General features: G+C 45.8%; 1 long non-coding RNA gene across 1 annotated transcript in view; it reads right to left on the bottom strand.

The window, feature by feature from the left end:
• Nucleotides 1-548: 548 nt before the first annotated feature.
• Nucleotides 549-23,682, bottom strand: part of LOC130114260 (uncharacterized) — a 50,330-nt gene continuing 27,196 nt past the window's right edge. The window contains exon 3 of the long non-coding RNA XR_008810385.1: nt 549-614. This is a non-coding gene — a long non-coding RNA (uncharacterized LOC130114260). The remainder of the gene's footprint in view (nt 615-23,682) is intronic.

Raw genomic sequence — 23,682 nt, 5'->3', positions numbered from 1 at the left:
TGACGGCGCTTAGGACTGTTCACATCATCTGCATACATTGTGACCAAAAAAAGGGCCTACCTCCATTGACTTTTGTGTTGAGAATATGAAAAACTGCTTTTCCTAATGGCCAGCTGCATTATAATTACCATCTTCAGCAAACACTTCCTTAGGTACAAGGTGTAAGATGTGAACAAGCCCTACTTAACATACATAGCAAGTTCGTTGCTTTACTGACTCTTTATGATAATGAGTTTCTGGGACAAGGACCAACACCACAACCATCAGCAGGTTATCGTCATTCGCTCTGGCAGACAGTTCTGTAACCCATCAGATGCCTGTTGCAGAAAACCTGCTGCGGCTTGTCAGTCACAACTACCTGCTGGTGTCATGCATGCTCGTCTGAAGGGTCGAACTTAACTTTGTAAAGTGATTTGTTTTGGGTCAACAGACTGCAGGTGTAACGCTTGTCATCCACCCTTCGGCCCCCTCCCCATAATCTGTCAGGTAACAAGTGTAAAGGTATTAACACGGCCTCACCTTTCCAATGGTTCACCCTCAGACAGTCCTGGGATTCAGTCCTGCGAGACCTCGGATCACAAGCCCACAACCGCCAACCCCTGATCTTGCACCATCTATAAAAAGAGGTCGAACATGAACAGAAAACATGTTTAACTTGAGGCAGATCAGTGATGTGAACAATCAATAACAATATCATTAACAATACACAGCCCAATCGATCTAAATATGTGGGCTGAACAGCCTGTGGTTCGGGGACTTCCTGTCAAGGTGGATTCTGGGAAACAAAGTATTGACTGCAGTTTAGGTGGACTGACATTGCCACTCATGTTTATATAATCAGCACTGTGAATGTAAAGAAAACGGTTTAGCCTCAATAATCAAAACGTCACATCGCTCGTGTTAAAGACAGCAGAGGCTCGTAGCAAGTTGTTCTGCAATCTTCATCACACTCAGTAATAGAATCAGAAACACTTTGTCATGTCACTTCTTGCATTTGCACACATGAAATGAAACATCATTTTCCCCAGCCCACGGCAGTGCAACACAAAGACAAAAACACACATCCAGAAACTACGAGAACACATAGATCCAAACAAACACATATATCTAAACTAAAAATTAAAAAAAATCACTGTCCAGAACGAACGCCAGCCAGGATGACTGTCGGAACTGCCGGTCTGCGTGGGCTAGCAGTTAGCTTAGCCTGCCCTGCTTCCACGTCCTGTAAGACCGCCCTTGGGGTTACCTCTTTGGGCACAGCTCCAGGCAGGCTGCCTGGAGCAGGGACCACAAATTTAATGTCATTTCAAAATTTCAACAAGAGTATACTAAATTATGGCAAATCATGAGTACTTTCTAAAATTTGTATTTATTAAAAAATAAAGCACTTTATCTTTGGGCTTGGAGAAGGTATCAAGTCTTTCAAGTCAAAACCCTCCAGTCTAAATCAAGTCACAAGTCACTGGTGTTAAAGTCAGAGTTAGGTTGTAATTTTTTTCCCTCCAATTTTGTCAAGTATAAGGTCATCAGGTTTTTGACTCGAATCCAGACCTCTGGCAACACGGACAAAAAAAAAAAAGCCGTCTTTGATTTTTGGATTATTAAACAATTAAAAAAAAAACAGCTTATCCCAGAGAACACCTCCCCCTGCATATACCTTACTACCTATGGAAGGAATCTATGGAATGACCAAGTGGCTTGCACAACTTCTAATGAGACCGCCTTGATCTATCTATAATCCCACTTTGATAGTACGTGTACCATGTTATCGCAGGTAATGGAAAGAATGGCTTCATTCATCCGACACAGGAGAAATAGTTCTGTGTAAAACTGAAAAAGCCTTTTTGCTGTCCAGGCTATCCATCACTGGTCATTAAGACTTGAGCGGCGGGCTGGTCACGCCAAGGAGGATCAGACACAGGTAGGCCTTGATTGCAAAGCAGGTTAATCCCCAGAGCCAAAGTCCTGTCTGGCTGAAAGCACACAATGCCGGGGATCCCAGTGGAGAATCGGGAGCTTTGGAGGGCCACTTTTAATCCACGGTGAAACCAGAGTGGCCCTTGCTACTGGCTCCTGTTTATTACTGACGGGATTAAGGTATTGCTAGGTTAAGAACAACTTTGATCATGGCTGCCGGCTGCTGGAACGCACAAAGGCTCGAAGCCAAGGCAACAATTATCCACCGGCGGAGGGTCTTTACACAGAGGGGCTGTTGGCATGGTCCAGATACCCCCCCCCCACACACACACACATACACACACATACGTTTCTAGACCTCCGATAACATCAAACCCATCTCTGTCCAGACTGCACCCAGTTTCACCACAACCACGCCACACTGCCAAAAACACTGTCAAAATGAATAATCAATAATTAGTAAAAAATAGTTTTTATTTAGAAAAACCATCAAATTGAGACAAAATGTATCATATTCAAGTCAGAAAATACTCAAATACAAGCAAAATAATCTGCAAGTGCAGTAAGATATTTCAGTTAGAGATGGGCAACATATCTAGTATATGGCGACGTGAGACGGGATGTGTTGTGGGATTGTGGTTCTGGTAATATGGTAATAGAACTTAAATGTTGTCATTCCCTGGTCTTAAAGGCTATATTGCAGTAAAGTGAGACAGTTTTTTTAACTTAATCCACTGTTTTAGTGAAATGAACAATGAATGTCTCTACCTGCTTGGTCATCATCTCCACATTACTAATGATCATTTATCAGTATTTTCTTATATGTAAATATGAACGCATCAGTAGTCTACCTCAAAATATTGTCATGTTATTGACATCATACTCTCATCTCATCATCAGCCGCTTCTCCGGGGTCGGGTCGCGGTGGCAACAAGCTAAGTAGGGCACTCCAGACATCCCTCTCCACAGCAACACCGTCCAGCTCCTCCGGGGGGTCCCAAGGCGTTCCCAGGCCAGATTGGAAATGTAGTCCCTCCAGCGACCCGGAGTCTCTTCCCAGTCAGACGTGCCCGGAAACTCCAAAGGAAGGTCCCCAGGAGGCATCCTAATCAGATACCCGAACCACCTCAACTGGCTCCTTTCAACGCGAAGGAGCAGCAGCAGTTCTACTCTGAGCTCCCTCCGGATGTCCGAGCTCCTCACCCTATCTCCAAGGCTGAGCCCAGACACCCTACGGAGGAAACTCATTTCAGCTGCTTGTATCCGCAATCTCACCCTTTCAGTCACTACCCAAAGCTCATGAGGGTTGGAACGAAGATTGACTGGTAAATTGAGAGCTTTGCCTTCCAGCTCAGCTCCCTCTTCACCACAACAGTCCTGTACAACGTCCGCATTACTGCTGATGCTGCACCAATCGCCTGTCAATCTCAAGCTCCATCCTACCCTCACTTGTGAACAAGACCCTGAGATACTTGAACTCCTCCTCAATCCGGAAGCAACAATCCACCATTTTCCGGTAGAGAACCATGGCCTCAGACTTGGAGGTGCTGACTCCCTTCCCGGCCATTTCACACTCAGCTGCAAACTGCCCCAGTGCACGTTGGAGGTTGCGTTCTGAAGAAGCCAACAAAACCACATAATTTTTTTTAAATTATTCTGATGTTTCATTATTTCAATATGCTAATTACAACTCAGTAAGATTTCTTGAAAGGAGGTCAATATTGTGAAATCAACATGATAAAGATCTTTACATAGTTGGTTCTTGAGGGAGTATTTGATTCTCAGAACAAGATGATGATATTTCTGTGTCAGACTTGGTCAATATACTGTTTCCGCAGAGGGATCACATTAACACCCCCACCACCGCCAGTGTTCTGACATGGTCCACCATTCTCGATTATTCCCTTGGCCCCGCGTGATGATGAGGAACAGAGCTTCCTCCCCAAACAGGAAGTGTCCAGGGTGGGCCCAAAGTGGGAGGCCGTGACAGTCCGTGGTTTGGCCAAGGCAGAACGGCTTAGATCTGCTCCGGACATGATATTATCTTTCTCTCTCTCTTACTCTCCCTCCCTCTCACTCGTGCGCTCTCTCTCTCTCTCGCAGGTTTTTTGTTTCACCCAAGGCGCATTCCATCGACTCAACATGGACTCAGTTTGAGTCGTGATTTAAACGTGTGTTATTTATATGGTTAAGCGCGGCACTACTTAACTTTGTCTGAAAGCCAGATCTGAGCCTTTGAGCTGTTATCACACTGATTTATGAAACTCATATCCTCGAACACTTACAGGAGGAAAATTTAATCATCAGTAATTGTAGTGTAAATCGCCTTTACTGTGAGAACAAGAAGGCACTGTAAAGTGAGCCAAGACCCCAAAGAGAGGCTGAAAACTAGAGAGTTTGGTGGTAGTATGATTGCTATTACATTATGGTTATCATCATTATTATCATTATTATTATTAAGAAACCTGTGTAATCCGGACATTTGTCCACAATGTTGTAAAAGTAGTGCAGCTAACTTGTGCTTGTTCCACGGTTGTGTTTGAACTCATAAACATTAACGTAATTTAAAAGTCCGAGTCAGTTTTATTGGCTCTATATAACCACCACATACAAGACATTTGACAAGGTACATGGCTCTCAGCTAAATTATAACATATAACATGTACACAGCAAGATAATATCAGGTGGTCGGGAGTCCGGGTAGCGTAGCGGTCTATCCTGTTGCCTACCAACACGGGATCACCAGTTTGAATCCCCGTATTACCTCCGGCTCAGTCGGGTGTCCCCACAGAAACAATTGGCTGTGTCTATGGGTGGGAAGCTGGATGTGGGTATGTGTCCTGGTGGCTGCACTAGCGCCTACTCTGGTCAGTCAGGGCGTCTGTTCGGGGGGAGGGGGAACTGGGGGGAATAGCGTGATCCTCCCATGCACTACGTCCCCCTGGCGAAACTCCTCACTGTCAGGTGAAAAGAATTGGCTGGCGACTCCACATGTATCGGAGGAGGCCATGTGGTAGTCTGCAGCCCTCCCCGGATTGGCAGAGGGGGTGGAGCAGCAACCAGGAAGGCTCGGAAAATAGTGTAATTGGCCAAGTACTATTGGGGAGAAAAGGGGGGGGGGGATCAAAAGATAATATCAGGTGTAAATTTTCAGAGAGCGAAGGTTAAACATCAAAAACTAAATGTACTAAGTATAAAAAGTAAAAATACATGGGTCAATATGAGCAATTTTAGAGGTGTAACAGAAAAGGGGGTTTTGGTATAAGTAGTTTATGTCAAGACCACTTTATGTGAGGCATGAAACTTGTAGTACTGCAAAATACTAAATAATATTGGATAGATCTCGTTGCATACACTGATCAGCCAAAACATTAAAACCACTGACAGGTAAGTGAATAACACTGATCACCTTGTTACAATGGCACCTGTCAAGGGGTGGGATATATTAGGCAGCAAGTGAACAGTCAATTCTTGAAGTTGATGTGTCTGAAGCAGGATTATGAGCAAGCGTAAGGATCTGAGTGACTTTGACAAGGGCCAAATTGTGACAGCTAGATGACTGGGTCAGAGCATCTCCAAAACGGCAGGTCTTGTGGGGTGTTCCCAGTATGCAGTGGTCAGTACCTACGAGAAGTGGTCCAAGGAAGGACAAAAGATGAATCAATGACAGGGTCACCAGTGCCCAAGGCTCACTGATGTGCGTGGGCAGCGAAGGCTAGCCTGTCTGGTCTGATTCCACAGAAGAGCTACTGTAGCTTAAATTGCGGAAAAAGTTCATGTTGGCTATAATTGACAGCTGTCAGAACACACAGTGCATCACACCCTACTGTGTATGGGGCTGTGTAGCCATAGACTGGTCAGAGTTCTCATGATGACCCCTGTCCACCGCCAGAAGTGCCTACAATGGGCATGTGAGCGTCATAACAGGACCATGGAGCAATGGAAGGTGACCTGAGCTGAAATCACGTTTTCGTTTACATGTGGATAGCCGTGTGTGCGTGTATCATTTACCCGGTGAAGAGATGGCACCAGGATGCACTATGGGAAGAAGACAAGCCGGCAGAGGCAGTGTGATGCTCTGGGCAATGTTCTGCTGGTAAACCTTGGGTCCTGGCATTCATGTACTTTGACACGTACCACCTACCTAAACATTGTTGTAGACCAGGGACACCCCTTCATGGCCATGGTATTCTCTGATAGTAGTGGCCTCTTCCAGCAGGATAATCTGCCCTGCCACACTGAAAAAAATATTCAGGAATGGTTTGAAGAACATGTCAAAGTGTTCAAGGTGTTGCCTTGGCCTCCAAATTCCCCAGATCTCAATCCAATCGAGCATCTATGGGATGTGCTGGAAAAACCAGTCTGATCCATGGAGCCCCCACCTTGCAACTTACACAACATAAAGGATTTGCTGCTAACATCTTGGTGCCAGATACCAGAGGATACCTTCAGAGGTCTTGTTGAGTCCATGCCTCAAGTCATGCACGAGGGGGACCTACACCGTATTAAGCAGGTGGTTTTAATGTTTTGGCTGATTGGTGTAGCTTATTGCAAAAGTTGTTAAGTGCTGGGCTGCAAATTGCATGAAAGTGAACACAAGAGATGGTAGTTAATAATATTAAATATCATAATATATCTGTTTTGCTTGAAATCTATGGAATGCAGCGATTACTGTGCTTCTCTGTTTTGTGCCCTCGCCATAATCTTGATCTTGAGGAATGTTCCGGACTTTGAAATCTCTCTGAAATGTAAAGCCTGCATGAAGAACACATATATTCCCACCACATCCCCCTCCCTTCATTCCTGCATGATTTGGCTACATTCAGTCCATAATTTAAATGATGTTAGTTGGGCGGTAAATTTCCAAGCCTTAGAATTGCTCAAAACTTCTGCTGTTTCAAGAGCGTCCGCGTGTGTTTTTAGCTTCTATATCCTCTGATATTCTCATTAAAGTGGTACCAGCTAACTTTTTTATTTTCAGGTTCAGGTTACTTTATTTGTACCCATAGGTAGATTTGGTTTGTAGCAAGGCATCCATCTTGACACACATTTTACGAACAACACAGAGACAATAGACAAACATGATAAAAGTGCAATGTTGCTACAACTTGTTCATCAGAGTGATGGCTGCTGGAACAAAGCTATTTTTATACTGCTTTGTTCTACACCTTGGAACTATAAACCTCCGTCCACAAGGAAGAAGCTGAAATTCACTGTGCAAAAGGATGGGAGTCGTCCTTTAAAACTGAGCTGGTTATCTGTTGTAACTGTCTGGTGTACAGGGACGCTGGGTTAAGCTGTCACTCACCAATCAGCCTACAAGACCATTTAACAATCTGATTCAGAGAGTTTCTGTTCTTTAAAGATGGGTTTCCAAACCCTGATACCAAAGAAAATGATAAAAATCGATTAAATAAAAGCATGATAGAATAAGATCATCATGGTTTTCTCAGTGAGAATAGCAGTTTCCTCAGACAAAACAAATGCTGGTTGCATTTTTGCAAACGGCTTCACAATTTGCCTCAAAGCTCAGTTTTGAGTCGATAATTGCCCCAAGATAAAAGAATGCACACATTCCACTGTCTGACCCTTAATGGATATGACTTCAGGTGTGTGGGCATGTCTTCTAAATTCAATTATGTCTTTGGTTTTAGACATGTTTAATAGAAGATAGGACTCCTCACACCACTTGACAAAGTTGTCCAAGACCAGGCCTTGTCTGGTCTCATTGTCCCGAAGCCGACTCACAATAAGAGTTATCTGCATACTTTAAAATGGTCCAGTTTTCACACCTGCTCCGACACATATTTGTGTACAGGATAAACAATGGGGTCGAAAGCACACATCCTTGTGGGGAACCAGTGGTGGAGCAAACTTGGTCAGACAGAATGCCATTCACCCTCACTCTTTGTGTCCTAGTTAAAAAGTCAAGAACCCAGCCCACAAGATTGTTAAGTCAAATTGTTCTAAAAGCCTGCTGGTTAAAATATGGGGTTGAATTGTGTTAAAAGCAAAGGAAAAATCAACAAATAGAAGTCTAGCATGAGACCCAATATCCATCCATGTGTTTAAAAAGTAAGTTAAACAAAGTGGCTGTGGCACCCTCTACTCCTCTGTGTGGCCTGTATGCAAACTGCATGGGACCAAGTGCATGCTCAGTGTTCCTTAAGATTTCTGACCTTACCAGTTTTTCAAAGGTCTTCATTAAAACTGATGTGAGAACAACTTTGCAACTTTAACATATATCACCATTCATTTCATTTTAGTGGCATAGTGTGATGGCTATGGCAGAATGATACAATCGCATTCAGATCAGTTCCCTATGCATTTTTCTGCCACCAGGCACCGCCCGACAAATACAGGGATTACTTTACAGCACACACACACATATATATATATATATATATATATATATATATATATATATATATATATATATATGCAAGTATAGCAGTTTTACCTGACCTTGTCTGTGAAGATAGTTTTAGCTTCTTTATATCTTGTTTCTATACAATGAAGAAAAAAAAAACCAGTTACCTGGTGCAGCTTTGAGATCTTCCTTATTTTTTTCAGGTTTCTTAGATTCTGATTTTGTATTCCAGCCTTATCTGAATGTATGAAGAGTGTAGTGATGTATTTTGTCGGACATTTTTGAGCTGCTAGCTTCCCTCATTACAAACCTCTTCAGACAACTTGTTATTCATGGTTGTTAAACTGCATTTTCACGCCGTGGTAACTTGCCCACGGCAAATTCACAGACTCGTACAACTCTTGTTAGGGGAAAACTGAAGCCTCGTTTGGAAAAGTAAGGCCGCGTCAACTGCAATTTACATTTATTCTCCCTGACTGCCTCCAGTTGTAATCTATGTGTGCAAGCTTTAAATGAGAGCTAGAATTCAGCCGGCTGACCTCTGATTGCACGAGTCCTCTGTGACCCCACCAGGTCCTGGAGTGAGCTATGGGTTGCTTTCTAAAAGTCTGCAGCGGCGTTGGGGGTGGTGGGGGTCAGCGCGGGGTCAACGTACCTGTATACAGGGAAGCAGAGAGAGGACGGCCGGGCCAAGCTTCTGTTGATAGCCCTGATAACATTTGGCTTTTATTAGAGCGGTGAGGGTCGGGTGAGGTCACCGTTAGACCGGCTCTCAAGCTTTAAGTGGCCAGGTCAGGGCAGAGCAAAGGCAGAAAAAAAAGAAAAAGAACTGTTTAACTGTTGTGAAAATCCAGTGAGATTAGTTTGAACAAGGGGTTTGTCAGAGATAGGCTGGACAGGATCCCAAACTTCAACCAGCTGTTTTGAGTTTCTCTCTCTCGTATAAATTTTGCTTGTGAATCAACCAACTCGTAGAACAAGCCTCTCACTTTAAATGTTCTTCAAAGAGATTTGCAGCTATACTCAGTCATATAAATCTCTACACTGCCCAACATAATCCACACTCAGCATTGTTAGTCATGGAGTAATGCACCCTCAACATAATCAACAACATTCCCTTTGCAGCTAAATATGCCATGTCATTATTTCTGTCGCTGGCCTGTTTTCCCTCTTCCTCTGCAGTCACTAACCTCAGTCATCCAAATTGCATTAATCTCCATCCTGAATGTGGTGTTGATCCCCAGGAGAAAAACAAAACAAAACCAACAGGTAAATGGCAGCAAAACAAACTCACAGTGTTCCAGTTAAACTCACACAAAGACTGCGAGATGACGGGCTGACTGACAGGAAGCAGGCAAATAGCTCTAGTTTTCACACCGCTGTTCCACAGAGAATGCAAAACCTGGCAGATTCTGACAAAATCAAAGGGTCGGGGAAAAAAGGAAAAGAAAAAAGATTGCATTGTGGCAGTGGTACACCCGCCCATATTGGACAAAACAACTTGGGAGAAAGGGCAGAAGGGGGATTCCTGTAGGACCACTCTTATTTGGAGATTATGGATATCTTGGCTGTATGTAGTAAATGAAATATAAGAGGCCTGAAGTCAGCCAGTAGAAACTTTTGTGGTTGCTAGAATGATACCTTAGAGACACACTGAGAGTCATTTAGGTCAAGTCAATTTTATTTGGATAGCCCAATATCACAAATTTGCCTCCATGGGCTTTACAGCAATACAACATCCTGTCCTTAGACCATCACATCGGATAAGGAACAATTCCCTTTAAACAAAACCTTTAACAGGGAGAAAAATAGGAAAAACCGTTAGGGAGCACAACAGAGGAGGGACCTCTCTCCTAAGATGGACAGACGTTCAAGGGATGTTGTGTTTACAGAACAAGACACAATTTACAGAATACAACACTGAAAGAGGATAACAGAATTATAAGATATATGAAGAGTATGATGAGGAGGATGCCAAGCAGTGTCCAGATGCCACCGGAACAGCCCAGGACCTGAGCTACATGACCACCATCACCATGGAGACCTGACAGGAGGACAGACTACACATGCACACAGGGGAGACTCACATCACACCATTCATATACACAAGAGAAGAGACAAGAAAAGACATTAGTCACACATCGGTGTGTGAGAGACGGATACAACATTGAAACTGGATAACAAAATTTTATGGATTTATAAGATATATAACAAATGTGATGAGGGGGATGCCAATCAGTGTCCAGGTGGTGACCACCGTCACCATGGAGACCTGGGAGGAGGACAGACTACACGTGAACACAGAGCAGACTCACATCACACTATTCCCATACACAAAAGAGAAAGGAGAAGACATCATTCAGAGAGACAGGAAAAGACGTGAGAGAAAAGAACAATTGCAACAGTCAATGTATACTCTAATCTTGTCGGTAGAACACTGTTTGGTAAATTCACTGAGACAGAAACTGACACGCCATAGAGTACAGGTCGTGAAGCACTCACTTTAAAGGCATTTATGTATTAATGGTATTTAAAGGCAACTGACTGTAGGTTAAGGTAAAAAGATGAGATTGAAGTGTGGATTTAAAGGACTCAACAGACTCTGATTGTCTGATGGCAGCAGGCAGGTTATTCCACAACAACGGGGCCCGATAGGAAAAGGCCCTGCCACCAGCTGACTTTAACTTTGGGTACATACAGGAGCCCTGTATTTTGAGAGCGAAGAGCTCAAGATGGAATGTACGGTTAAAGGAGATCAGAAAAGTAAGATGAGGCAAGACCATTAAGGATTTTATAAGTCAGCAGAAGCACCTTGAAGTCTGATTTAACATGGACAGGAAGCCAATGAAGGGAGGTAAGAATTGGTGTAATATGGTCAAATGTTCTAGTTTTAGTTAGGATTCTAGCTGCAGCATTCTGAACCATCTGAAGACTTTTAGTACTAGCATGTGGCAGGCCTGAAAACACAACATTACAGTAATCAAGTCTGGATGAAACAAATAAAGTATTAGAGTCTCTGTGTCAGCCACGAACAGTAAAGACTGAATTTTAGCTGTGTTACGTAAGTGAAAAAGGCAGTCTTGGTGATTTCTTTAATGTGCTTATCAAAGGAAAGTCTGGGATCAAATGTAACGCCAAGATTTTTGCCTGCCACACTCTCAGAGTTTTCTACCCCTCCAAGCATCGTCACTTTAATGTGGTGGAGGGGTTTGTGTGTCCTGGTGATTCTGGGAGCTGTGTTGCTGGGGTAATAGCCCCTGGTGGGGTCTCCCAAGGCAAATTGGTCCCAGGGGAGGGGCCAGACTAAGAGCGATTCCCAAAAAACCCAATGAATTTACACCAGCAGAGTCACAGCACCTCACCCGGAAAAGGGAAACTGGCCCCCCCTCCTGGAGCCAGACCTGGGAAAGGAGCTCGCCGTCGAGTGTTTGGTGGCTGGGCCTTGGCCCATGGGGCCTGGTCGGGCCCAGCCTGAAAAAAACAACATGGAGCCACCACCCCGTGGACCCATCTCACACAGGGATGAGCATTGGGGTAGGGTGCAATGCAGGCCGGGCGGCAGGCAAAGGCGGGGACCGGGGCATGCCGACTTCCGGCATCGCAGATTGGTCCTCGGGATGTGGAATGTCACCTCTCTGGCAGGGAAGGAGCCTGAGCTGGTACAGGAGGTGGAGCGGTACCAACTAGATATAGTTGAGCTCACCTCCACACATAGCATGGGCTCTGGTACCAAACTCCTGGAGAGGGGCTGGACTCATTACTTTTCCGGAGTTGGCCAAGGGCAAAGGCGCCTGGCAGTTGTAGGAATACTCACAAGTCCCCGGTTGAGTGCCACCGTGTTGGAGTTCTCCCCGGGGAATGAGAGGGTCACCTCTATACGACTGCAAGTTGCTGGGGGGAAGGCTGTGATTGTTATGTGTGCTTACGCACTGAGTAGCAGTTTGGAGTATCCAGCCTTCTTGGAGTCTCTGGGTGGGGTCCTGGATAGGGCTCCGCCTCGGGACTCTATAGTTCTGCTGGGAGACTTCAACGCTCACGTGGGCAATGATGGAGAAACCTGGGGGGTTGTGATTGGGAGGAACAGCCTCCCCGATCTGAACCCAAGCGGTGCCATATTATTGGACTTCTGTGCGAGTCATGGATTGGCCATAACAAACACCATGTTCAAACATAAGGTAGTTCATAAGTGTACTTGGTACCAGAACACCTTAGGCCGAAGATCAATGATAGACTTTGAGGTCGTATCATCAGATCTGCGGCCATATGTTTTGGACACTCAGGTGAAGGGAGGAGCAGAGCTGTCAACTGATCACTACCTGGTGGTGAGTTGGATCAGATGGTGGGGAAGGCTACCGGACAGACCTGGCAAACCCAAACGTGATGAACTGGGGATGTCTGGTGGAGGCCCCTGTCAGTGAGGTCTTCAGCTCCCACCTCCGGAAGAAGTTCTCGTGTATCCCGAGGGAGGCTGGGGACATGGAGTCTGAGTGGGCCATGTTCAAAGCCTCTATCACAGATGCGGCAGGCAGGAGCTGTGGTCATAAGCTCATTGGTGCCTGTCGAGGCGGCAACCTAAGAACCTGCTGGTGGACACTGGTGGTGAGGGAAGCTGCACGGCTGAGGAAGGAGGCCTTTCGGACTTGGTTGGCCCAGGGATCTCCTGAAGCAGCAGACAGGTACCAGGAGGCCAGAAGGGCTGCCTCTTCGGAGGTCGTGGAAGCAAAAACTCAGGTTTGGGAGTTCAGTGAGGCTATGGAGGAGGACAACTTTCGGTTGGCCTCAAGGACGTTCTGGCAAACCATCCGGCGACTCAGGAAGGGAAAGCACGACTTGACTCAGGCTGTGTTCAGCCGGGAAGGGGAACTGTTGACCCGGATTGGGGATGTTGTCAAGCAGTGGAAAGAACACTCTGAGGAGCGCCTGAACCCGCTAAACATGTCCTCCCTCAGTGGAAGAGGTAGAATCTGAAGACTCAGGGCTTCGCATATCCCTGGCAGAGGTCTCTGAGGTAGTTAAAAAGCTCCTCGGTGGCAAGGCGCCGGGTGTGGATGAGATTCGCCCTGAGATGCTGAAGGCTCTGGACATTGTTGGGCTGTCTTGGTTGACACGCCTCTTCAGTGTCGCGTGGAGGTCGGGGACAGTACATGTGGAGTGGCAGACTGGGGTGGTGGTCCCCATATTTAAAAAGGGGGACCGGAGGGTGTGCTCCAATTATCGGGGCATCACATTGCTTAGCCTCCCTGGTAAAGTCCACTCTAGGGTGCTGGAAAGAAGGCTCTGACTGATTGTCGAACCTCGGATCCAGGAGGAACAATGCGGATTCCGTCCTGGCTGTGGAACAACGGACCAACTCTTTACCCTTGCGGAAGTGCTGAGGGGGGCATGAGAGTTTGACCAGCCAGTCAACATGTGTTTTGTGGAATTGGAGCAGGCTTATGACTGTGTACCTTGGGGCACTTTGTGGGGGGTACTGCAGCAGTATGGGGTAACAGGGCAGTTGCTACAAGGATTCTTGTATAACAGTTCTTGTATAACCAAAGTGAGAGCTGTGTCCGCATTCTCGGCACAAAGTCAAACACGTTTCCTTCCGGTAGGTGTTGGACTCCACCAGGATTGTCCCTTGTATCCGATTCTGTTTGTGATATTCATGGACAGAATCTCAAGGCACAGCCAAGGTGAGGAGTGTGTCCGTTTTGGGAACCTCAGAATTGCATCTCTGCTCTTCGCAGATGATGTGGTTTTGTTGGCTTCATCAGAACGCAACCTCCAGCGCATGCTGGGGCAGTTTACAGCTGAGTGTGAAATGGCTGGGATGAGAGTCAGCACCTCCAAGTCTGAGGCCATGGTTCTCTACCAGAAAATGGTGGCTTGCTCCTTCCGGGTTGGGGATGAGTTGTTGCCTCAAGTGAAGGAGTTCAAGTATCTCGGGGTCTTGTTCACCAGTGAGGGTAGGATGGAGCAGGAGATTGACAGGTGGATTGGTGCAGCATCAGCAGTACTGTGGACGTTGTACCAGACCGTTGTGGTGAAGAGGGAGCTGAGCCTGAAGGTAAAGCTCTCAATTTACCAGTCAATCTTTGTTCCAACCCTCACCTATGGTCATGAGCTTTGGGTAGTGACCGAAAGGGTGAGAACGCAGATACAAGCAGCTGAAATTGAGTTTCCTCCGTAGGGTGTCTGGGCTCAGCCTTGTAGATAGGGTGAGGAGCTCGGACATCCGGAGGGAGCTAGGAGTAGAGCTGCTGCTCCTTCGTATCAAAAGGAGCCAGTTGAGGTGGTTCAGGCATCTGATTAGGATGCCTCCTGGGCGCCTTCCTTTGGAGGTTTACCGGGCACGGCCAACTGGGAGGAGACCCCAGGGTAGACCCAGAACTCGCTGGAGGGACTACATGTCCACGTCAATGTTTAGTAGTTATATGGGCTTTGAACGCTTTGCTTTAATTCCGGGGGAGTGTTTCTGGTGGACACATGTTTAGTAAGGGACGCACAAGCAAGTGAGAGCATGTGTAGTAATAAGCTAGTGTTACAGAATGAATATCGGCTGTTGGCTAGAGAAAAAAATAATAAAGAAGTCAACAGAATCCTATTGTAATCCGGGTGGTTTCTCTCCATCGTGGACACTGTGATGGAGACTGTATTAAGTGTTGAACACTAGGATTACAATAGCAATCACGCTCGGACGTGAACCAAAGCAAGCATACCGAGGCCGCCTATAGGAGGTGGGCTCAGCACAGTTCCGGTTCGTTGCAGTAAGAAATCAATCAAGCCAATGAAGCAGAACAACTTGTTGTATGAGCCCTAGCCCTTCTCTCCAGTGCATACCTCCACCTCTCCAGGCTCTCCTCAACCTGCTCCCTCCTCTTGCTACAGATCACAATGTCATCCACCAACATCGCACAGAGACTCCTGCTTGATCTCGTCCGTCAACCTATCACCATTGCAAACAAGAAAGGGCTCAGAACCGATCCTTGATGTAATCCCACCTCCAACTTGAACCTATCCGTCATTCCTACCGCACACCTCACCACTGTCACACTGCCCTCATTCATATGCTGCACCACTCTTACGTTCATAATAACACCTCTTACATACTTCTCTGACACTCATGACTTCCTCATACAATATAACACTTCCTCTCTGGCATCCTGTCACGTGCTTTCTCTAAATCCGCAAAGACACAATGTAACTCCTTCTTACCTTCTCGATACTTCAACATTCTCAAAGCAAACATCACATCTGTGGCGCTCTTTCGTGGCATGAAACCATACTGCTGCTTGCTAATCATCACCTCTCCTCTAAACCTAGCTTCTATTATTCTTTCCCATATCTTCATGCTGTGGCTGATCAACTTTATACCTCTGTAGTTACTACAGTTCTGCACATCACCCTCATATTTGAACATCGGTACCAGTATGCTTCTTCTCCACTCCTCAGGCATCCTCTCACTTTCCAAGATTGTGTTAAGCAATAATTTTAAACAGCTGATCTTCAACAACCACAATGCACACCACTGTGCACTATAGCAGCTATTGTAGCATCACCATCAGATCTTCCTTTATGTCACTCAGCAACCAGATTGCACACCACATGGCACAAAAACAACTAGAAGAGTGCATTCAGTAGAGAGCAAATCTCTGCCAGGCGTATCTCTCCTTCTCCGGTGCTCAGACAAACCACCCCTTTTTTCACCTACCGGGAGAAGGGGCCCGTATTAAAAGACTTCCTTGTTAAAAGATGTGTTTAACTGTCACGGTTTTCATGATATAAAATGACTATACGTGAATGACTTTCATTCATTCTGAAGCAATAAAAAAAAAGAAAATGTTTACACCAACCTGGTGTTGAAGTTCCACCTCACTTGAGAGATTCGTAGCAGCCTTCTCTCGCACAATTCATCCAGTAATTTAGTCCGTTTGAGAAAAAATGTTAAAAAAAAAAGGAAAAAAAAGCAGACAATCCCACCAGCTTCGCAAAAAACACAGTAGATCGGCAAAAGATCGTCAGTAAGTGTGACTGCGGCGGCCACTGCGCGTAGTTTGCTCACAACTCGCCAAAGGCTGATACATAGCGAAGCCCTAGGGCGTTCTGTCACCACACATTAAAATTTGATTGGCTGATGATACGGTCACTCAAAATTGTAATCAATTTGCAGCTTCGGGCTTCAGGAGAAGGCTAGGAATACCACTAGTATACTGGTCCAAGGAGCTGTGATGCGTTTAGATGACGTAGAAGATCCCTGTTCAGCCCCACAAGAAAACAAGTAATTGAATTCAGACACACTTCAACGCAACTATGAAAAAAAACTGATTCTGATTTTGACAGGGCCAGCAGAGAAGGCCATGGGGGTTCTGACAGCCCACCACTGTCTTTACCTAATCGTAACCCATCACTAACCTATTTCCATAGGGGGAAACAGATCGATATAACACTGGCAAGTTGCATCCAGTCTCGTTGCAAATCATTGATCTGAACTAGCCAGATATAAACACAAGAAAGTCGATATTTCTGGTGAAGTAGTGATGACAAGTGCTTTTAACGTTACACCTTGTATTCATGCGAATTAGTACTGAACGGTATCTTCGTGTTTGCACGTCAAAATACACTCAGATATTAAGGGCAAAAAAAACCTCGAGGGAGTGTCTATTTTCGGAACAACAGCCTTCGGAGCACTGGGTTTTTGTTTTCGGGACAACGGGCTGTCGGACAAATGGGCTCCGGTAGTTGACGTCACGCAACAGTCGAAATCACACCGCCATTTTGGCAGGAAAGCGGGCCTACTGCTGGGCAAATGACTGCAAGTCTCTTCGCCTACTGTATTTATACAGTGAACATGGTGGATAGCTGTTGTGCGCCGGGATGCCAGAACAGTCGCGGACAAGTAAAAGGGAGAGCATTTTGTCGGATTCCTAAAGATCCCGAAAGACGACATAAATGGATTACCGACCATAAAACGGGCTAGAAGCGCACAGAAGAAAACTGAGCCATGGGACCCCACAAGCAACGGATTCCGCTTGTGTAGTGACCACTTCATATCAGGTACAGAATACAACCTAACATTAATATGTTGTAGCGAATTCAGGGGGCAGCCGGGAACCGCCACAGCCGGGACGCGAACTCGTGTATTCCGCACCGCAAGCATCTACGTTAACCAGTCAACTAAACGGTCCGACCCATTAGCCAAGGGCTAACGTGTCTACTTATACTAAAAACGTGTCTACTTATACTAAAACGTGTCTACTTATACTAAAAGGCACGTTCGACCTATGCATTATGGCGTGCGTTTTGCGGAGCTAACAAAGGCCCCGCAAAACCCACGCCTAATAAAAGAACTAAGCCTGTTGCTCACTAGAACGTGACTGGACATTTTCTATTTACTTATGTTTCCGGGGAAGAGTGATAACCCTGTCACCCGACTACGTCCCGTCCATTTAAAACACTTTGCTCAACAAAGCGTTTTACAGTAACTGCTGTTTATCATAAAGGTATAATTTAATGTATGAGGTGGTGCCTTTCGAAATTCATTCACACAGTGATTACGTAGTTAAGTCTTGGTAAATCGAAGATACAGACTAGCTAACGCTACATACAAGTTGTGACACCGATTACATTACACCGCCCACTGCTTAAGCTAACTTTAACTAACATGAAGGGACACTTACCCTTCCAGTGACGAGAAAGCAGACCCCAAAGCTGAATATTTGTCACGAATCCAGATTTCGTCCATTTGTACCCCTCCGGGGTTTTGTAGGCTTTCAAAGACTCTCCAGAGTAGGACGAGGGACGGTTGATCAGGTGATTGTAGACGTCTGGGTACTGCAGGTCTGGACCGTTGCCCGTTTCGGCTGTTTCCACACTCGTGAAAAGCACCCCGGGGGGCATTATTAGGGTCAGTAATGTTTAATCTGTCAAGTTTCGCAATATAGAGTTCAATGTCTCTGGAATTAAAACGCGCAGTGAACTCTGACGGCTTGAAATCGATGCTGGCGCCATTCATTTGTGCTCAGCGCACACGCTTTTCTTCCCGCCAAAATGGCCGCGTAAACAAAACCAGTCACGTGACGTCCGGAGCGCTATTGGGGTTTCAGAATAATGGGGCTGCCGGAACATTCCCCAGTCCCCTTTTGATGACGTCCCCTGTGTTTATGTTCCGTGTTCCTCCAAAATGTCGTCGTACTGTCAAACTTCTGACCACTGAGAGAACAGTTTGCTTGACCGCGGCGTACAAGCTCGGTCACTCTAACAATGCCGCCTTGTGATGACAACGAACCGATTCGGAACATTTGAATAACGGTCAACAAAGCACACGAACTACAGATGTGAAAGTGCCCTTATATTCTTCCCATATGCAGCCATGTCGATTTTATTAAAACGTCAAAATAAACGAGAAATATATTTTATTCTGGAAAATCATTACTTTGATTTGTATATTTATGTGATTCCCACAGATGTGTTAGTTTTTTCTAATTGTTTAAGTTGATAAACTTACATATTGTACCTTTAACTCATGAAAATGTTCCAGAAGTACCCTTTTCCCAGGTGCACAGCAGGTGTTCTACTCACTGCCCATGTGGATTTAGCATGTCTATCATGATTTTTCACAAGTGAAATTCGTACGGTATTTCTTTTAAGGGTGATGAAATCAAACAATAACAAAGTCATCGAGTTAAACTCACAACAGCTGACCTGGAACAAAGGATGAAAACATCCTCCTGATGAAAACACCCATGACTCACATTTCCCAAACCCGCGATGATGTGTACACTGCCCAGAAAGACGGTTTCAGATTCCTGATGGGCTGAGATAACTGACTTCAACAATGCTTTTTATATGGTGAAGTCACGTGCTGTCGTTGCAGTGATTCATATGAGGTGCAAGTGAAGTCTGGGTGCTGGCACAGTGTTGAAGTTACAGGACCTTTTCTTATTTTAACTTCAGGAACAAGAACATGAAGGAGACAAAGAAGCTATTCAAGTGTGGTAATATAGCATCTGAGCTAATGACCTAAGCTGTTAGCTTTCAGTGTCTCAACAATGCCGGCAAACAGCGGAATGCAAACAGCTCTTGCACACTCTTACACCTTTCATCATTCTTTTAGGTTTGCTAGACTTTTTCACCTTTTGATTTTAAAATATCTTAATCACTCTTTTGCCATTTGGACTGTATGGGAGGTCTCAATTCCACTAGTTGCTGTAAATTTCCCTTGGTACATCGTGTAATGGCAATAAATTGAATTGAATTTAGATTTCCTTCAACTCTGAAGTGTTTCATAAAATATATTTTTTAAAGCCACTTGATTTGTCATTGTATTCTTGCAATGAATTTGCTCTGGTACATTTAACCCATGCTGTTGTAGAGGAGCAGTGGGCAGCTGCAGCACCCATGGACCAACTCCAGTTCTTCTTTACATTGCCTTGCTCAAGGGCACAGGCAGGAGTATTAACCCAAACATGCATGCATTTTTGATGGTGGGAGGAAACCGGAGCACCCGGAAGAAACCCACGCAGACACGGGAGAACATGCAAACTCCATACAGAAAGGACCTGGGATGGCCTGGGGTTTAAACCCAGGACCGTCTTGCTGTGAGGCAACAGTGGGTCACCACACTGCCCAAAAAACACACACACAGAAAAGACCACTTCGTTTGAATGGGGTCAAGTAAATCAATTTGTAAACTGTCCATTTTCCTCTCTTGGTTCATCTCTCTCTCTCTCTCTCGCAGCCCCATTGTCTGAAGAAAAAAACCCCAACAAAAACCAACAACACTATATCAGTCTCACTCGGTCCCTCTTATGGTGGGTTTGGAAATCATGGGTGATATTTTTTCAAGAGTTTTGGGAATGTTTTCAAAAACCCAGCAGGCTTTCCCCAGATAATCTCTGACCTCCAGCTCACCTGGGCTTGGCGAGCTGCAGTGGGCGGTTATGGCCGACACCGGGAAAGGCCATATGTCACACAGTGCCGACCCCCAGTTTCTTTTATTATGCCAGATTAGAGATGGCTTTGGCGTTTTCCCCAAATGTATTAGACTTGACTTTAAATGGCAGGCAAACTAGCCATCTGATCCCATTTAATACCCCCTGCACAAAATAATTCAAAACCCCATTACAAAAAAAAAAGAGAGGGTTTTAGAAAGTGTGTACAGTTGCAGTTTGTACAGTTTTTTCCCCCTCTCCCTCTGTCTGGATGTCTCAAAGCTTGTGAATGTGGACAGCTGGAAAAGCTAATGGGATTTACAATGAAACTCTCCTCTAAGACCAAGCGGTTCATTTTTGGGTGCCGGCGGCCATTCAGATGCAGAATGGACTCCGGTCTTAAAGCCGAGGATTTCTCTTCTTCTTCCTCACGTGTTTTCCCTCACCCTCCCTTTTCTATCACTCTACAGTATCTCTAGTCTTCTGGCAAATGTGTGAAGTGGGAGTGTGGCGTGTCATTAGATCAGCAGTCTGTCCGAACCGCAACCCCCCCCCCCACACACACACACACACACTTTCCTACATGTTGAGGCCTTGCAGAGAGAGAGAGACAGAGACAGAGGGAGGGAGAGAGGAAGCGAGAGAGAGGGAGGAGGAGAGAGAGACAGAGAGATAGAGAGGGAGGGAGGGAAAGAAAGAGAAGGAGGGGGAGAGAGACAGAGTGAGAGAGGGAGAGAGAAGGAGGGAGGGTGAGAAAGAGAGAGGGAGATATGGAGGGAGGGAGAGAAAGAGAGGGAGGGGGGAGAGAGGAAGCGAGAGAGAGGGAGGGGGAGAGAGTGAGAAGCAGAGAGAGAAGGAGGGAGGGTGAGAAAGAGAGGGAGATATGGAGGGAGGGAGAAAGAGAGGGAGATAGAGAGGGAGGGAGGAAGCGAGAGAGAGGGAGGTGGAGAGGGAGTGAGAGAGGGGGAGGAAGCGAGAGAGAGAGTGGGGGGGGGGCGTCTTGTTTCATTCAGAGACATTGCAGAATTCCACCGACAGACCGGACAGAGACTCGTATCTCAATCCTCTCTCGCTCTCCACAAGATTTACTAGCGCGCTCGGTCTCTGGTGATTTGTAGGTACGACCCACTTTGAAAGCCGACTGTGAAACTCCCTCTGGCGACGCAGACGCGGTTGATATATTTCAGCAGATGTGGTCCGCGCTCATTGTTGTCTGTCGTTGAGGGAAAACAAATGATAATTAACTTTTTATTGTCACTCTGTATCCGCCTGGCTCGTCCAGACCGCTGGGCTCACACATGTTTTGGTCTCTCGGAGTCTTGCCGCGGTCGTCTCCATCGCTGGGCTCCGTGACCCCTCGTTAACAAGACCTATATTCAGCAGGAATGTTGTAAAGCTGGACCGAAATAGAAACGCTACTTTTCTAACATCACTTATTACTTTAATCGTCGTGTATTTTCTACTTTCTCTTTCCACTTACAAAAAAAAGGATATAAATAGTTTAAAAGTTCGATCGGTATAAAAGGATTTGTTGTTTTTTTTTATATATATATATTTTTCTCATCCGGAGTTCAGCTTCTTTCAGCTGATCTTTTTCTCCGATTCTCACCCTCAGTTATGTACAGCCAATCAGATCAAACCATCAAAACATGAAACTCCGCCCACCCCGACTGCCAAGCCTTGCTTGTAATGTACTTGTCAATCAAAGGTCAGCTCATGAATATTAACGAGGACCAGCTCACTTCCTTGCAGTTCTTGAGACATTTGCGAACAGTTATGCATAAAGGTATGAAAACACCCACAGTATTACTCATGTACAAATAAAATAAATGTTGCTGAATGTTTTGTTATGCCGTCTTCAAGGGTTTTAGACGTGAACAGTTAAAGATGATTACTGTTTTTTGTCCGAATTTAAACAAACGCCTCGCTACAGTAGCAGGTTTTCCACAAACAAGGTGACCTGTTAATGTTTTAACCTCGTTCACATAGCCCTGTACTACACGGAGACCACCTCCACTGTTTCCACTAAAAATCAAAGCTTTTGGTGTTTAATTGATTTGACAGGAAGTAACCTCACTGCAGCGGTAGGGGTGATGTAGGTTTTCTCTGCATGTCAGTATAAAGGCTTGGGGAATCGAAGCCGACACATCAAGGGAAGCTCATGAATTCATTTACACGAGAAACCCAGCTCCTCCAAGGGCCGTGTGACATCACAGCTGAGCCCCCACTGCTTTCACGATGGGCCGTGCATGTCATCATTATACTAGTCAGGCCTGTTTTATTCTATACAAGTCGTCAGGGCTCTCCTGAAAACGAGACTCCTTGGGACCTCCATCCATCCATTATCCAAACCACTTATCCTGCTCTCAGGGTCACGGGGGATGCTGGAGCCTATCCCAGCAGTCATTGGGCGGCAGGCGGGGAGACACCCTGGACAGGCTGCCAGGCCATCACACACACACACACACACACACACACACACACACACACCTAGGGACAATTTAGTACGGCCAATTCACCTGACCTACATGTCTTTGGACTGTGGGAGGAAACCAGAGCACCCGGAGGAAACCCACGCAGACACAAGGAGAACATGCAAACTCCCCACAGAGGACGAACCGGGATGACCCCCAACGTGGGACTACCCCAGGGCTCGAACCCAGGGCCTTCTTGCTGTGAGGCGACCGCGCTAACCACTGTGCCACCGTACCGCCTCATTGGGACCTTCCTGATTAAATATGGGTTAAATACTACTACTACTACTACTACTACTACTACTACTACCACTACTTTTGGGTGCTCCCGTCAGGGGTCGCGACAGTGGATCATCCGTTTCCATCTCTTCCTGTCTTCTGCATCTTCCTCTGTCACACCAGCCACCTGCATGTCCTCCCTCACCACATCCATAGACCTCCTCTTTGGCCTTCCTCTTCTCCTCTTCCCTGGCAGCTCCATATTCAGCATCCTTCTCCCAATATACCCAGCATCTCTCCTCCACACATGTCCAAACCATCTCAAGCTTGCCTCTCTTGCTTCGTCTCCAAACCGTCCAATCTGAGCTGTCTCTCTAATATACGCCTCCCTAATTCAGCCCTTAAAAAGAAAATAAAAAGATATGTACCGTTTGACAGAACTGTTTGTATGAAACTTCTTAAATAGCTCAATTTGACTTTGTAAACACACTCAGTGCAATGTATAAATCAGTCTGCAGGAAGCTAGTACAAGCACCCTGGTGTGAACTAGGAGAAAGACAGTATGGTTGCACAAAGTGCCTCTTGTAAATCCTCACGACTCTTCTGTTTTCAAAATTTCACCCTCAAACCCAAAGAAGCTAAAAGGCGTGGTATTCAAGGAATGTAGGGGTGAATTGGATGCCGCAGGCCCAGTTTCAACCCGTGAGCAAGCGGATTACCAGGACCAGAGAGAATGGCCTTCGCCCCGCATTAAGCCTCCCCTCAGCCGTCCCTTTGTCTCTGCAGAGAG

The sequence above is a fragment of the Lampris incognitus genome, chromosome 6, assembly GCF_029633865.1.
Source record: "Lampris incognitus isolate fLamInc1 chromosome 6, fLamInc1.hap2, whole genome shotgun sequence".
NCBI classification, from domain to species: domain Eukaryota; kingdom Metazoa; phylum Chordata; class Actinopteri; order Lampriformes; family Lampridae; genus Lampris; species Lampris incognitus.
This window is presented reverse-complemented; position numbering and strand designations above follow the sequence as displayed.